Source organism: Notamacropus eugenii, chromosome 7, assembly GCF_028372415.1.
Source record: "Notamacropus eugenii isolate mMacEug1 chromosome 7, mMacEug1.pri_v2, whole genome shotgun sequence".
NCBI lineage: Eukaryota > Metazoa > Chordata > Mammalia > Diprotodontia > Macropodidae > Notamacropus > Notamacropus eugenii.
This window is the reverse complement of record NC_092878.1, coordinates 160,126,722-160,129,269: the sequence shown is the minus strand read 5'-3', so window position 1 is coordinate 160,129,269 and position 2,548 is coordinate 160,126,722.

The following is a 2,548-nucleotide window of genomic DNA, read 5'->3' as shown; positions in this document are numbered from 1 at the left end:
CAGAATTATATATAAAGTCCTCTACTTGGCATTCAGAGCCCTTCCTAACCCTCCACCCTGCTCCCCACACCTTTCCAGTCTTTTATGCCTTCCTCCCTACCACTATGTGCACTGCTAGTCAGGGGCACCAGCTCCATTGCTGCTTCCTTCACAGAACAATCCATCTCCACACTCTGGGCATGTTGCCTAGCTGTCCTTCATGCCTAGAATTCGCTTTCTCTTTGTTTCTGCCTCCTGGCTTCTTTCAAGTCCCAGCTAAATCCCACCCTCTGTGGAAGCCCTTTCTTATTCCTTTTATATTCAGAACATTTGCTCTCCAATTTATCCTCCATAGATCTTCTTTGTCCCCATTAGACAGTAAAGTCCTTGAGAGCAGAAGCTGTCTTTTGCCTTTCATTGAATCTCAAGGATTTACGTAATAGGCACTTAATGTCTATTAACTCATTGGCTGAGTGGCTTGTATAAGGGGAGCAAAATACTGTGATTATTCTATGAAAGGAGAGGAATCTAGAACGTGGAGGGTTCATGTTGGGGATGGGGGAGAGGTAAGAGAATAAACATTTATATAGTACCTGCTGTGTGTCGGGCATGATGCTAAGACTTCACAAGTGTTATCTCATTTGATCCTCACAGCAATGCTGTGAGGCAGGGGCTGTTATTCTCCTCATTTTATAGTTGAGAAAATCTAGGCAATCAGAGGTTTAATGACTTTCCCAGGGTCTCACAGGTGTCTGAATCAGGACTTGGTCTGAGGTCTTCTTGACTCCAGGTAGAATGAGGGTAGAATTCATATAGTGTAACCCTATTATTTTATAGAACAATAAATAGGTAGCTAGGTGACTCAGTGGATAGAGCAGTGGGCCTGGAGTCTCCTGACCTGAGTTCAAATTCAGCCTCAGACACTCACTGTCTGTGTAACCCTGGGCAAATCACTTCACCTCTATTTGCATTGGATGCAGCTGGTAGCTCAGTGGATAGCGTGCTGGGCCCAGAGTCAGGAAGACCTCAATTCAAAACTGGCCTCATACAGAAACTGGTTAATGTCTTAGACATAAATGAGTAATATGTAGATAATGATATAAATTTATATGAGGAAAGGAGCTGGAAGGTCATAGAGTCTGACCCTTTCATTTTATAAAGGAGGAAATGAGTGCTGAGAAAGCCACAGGGACTTGCTCAGGGTCCCATAGTCAATAAAGGATTGAGACTGGATGCAGACTCAGAGCTTTCCTGGCTGCAAGTTCAGGGCTCTGTCCTTAATGCTACCTAGCTTCATCTGAGTCAATTGTAAACTTCACTTCACATAAAGACTTGAGGGCTCTCATGTCCTAATGAACAATCTCTTGGTGTCCCCACAAAAATAGCCTTAACCTTTCATTGATGTAACACATCTACAAGTTTTTCAATGTGCTTACAAAAAGCATTGACAAGGAAATTCCCTAGAAACCACATCTCCTTGATTCCCTCTGGGGCCTTGTGCTATCTTTCACTTCTGTGTTTTATGGGTCATACCCCATCTTCTCCTCTCACCTCCAGTGGGCTGTTGACTCCTCCAAGATAGGCCTTATGAAAGGTCTTATGGGAAGAGGACTGGGCTCCATCTAAAGAAAGGCTTGGATGTGATGTTCTTTAACATCCCTGCTACCTGGGTTTGAATCCAAGCTCTTATGAAATTTGTGTCCTTGGGATAGCTACATAGTGCAGTGGATAGAGCACTGGCCCCACAGTCAGGAGATCCTGAGTTCAAATCCAGCCTCAGATACTTACTAGCTGTCTGACTTAGCCCCAATTGCCTCCTCCCCCAAAATAAAAGTTATATCCTTATCTGTAAAATGAAGGGGTTGGACCAGAAGGTTATGAAGTTCCTTTTCCACTCTAACTTTCTGATGCTGTGTTGTTGCTACTTATCCTTCATTTTTGAAGAGCACCAGTGCTATCATGGGATAATGCCTTGACCCATTTGTGAACTGGATTTTAGTGAGGCAGAATTGCACAGTTATTAGCCTCAGTCTCTCTTCCAGAACCATCAAAGTCATGACCAGGGGCCATGGCCTGGGATGCAGTGGATGACCTTGGCATCTTCAGTGTCTCACCAAGCCCTAAGCACTTCACAGGACCTGCTTCAGTCACCTTCATGGCTGTTGGAACAAATTGTTCTCATCCACCCATTCCATTGGGGAAGTCTTCATATGCTTGGGGTAGATATTGCCTAACTCTCTGATGGGTTGGCAGCCTATTGATTTGCCTCAACCTGGTTTAGCCCATCTGCTGAGATAGCTTACTGGGGTGTGGCTACTGAGCATGTGACAGCTTCTTGGAGTCACAGGTGACAGTGGTGCAATTATTTAAGTCAGTCAGGACCACACAATCCCTAGGAAGGGGCTTATTAACAGGGGATGAAATTCATCCAGTTACCACGTAGGACAGCACCTAATAATAGAACTGCAGCCAAACTAGACTTATGTCATCTCCCAAGTCACCTTCTCTGATTTACACACACACACACACACACACACACACACACACACACACACACACACACACACAC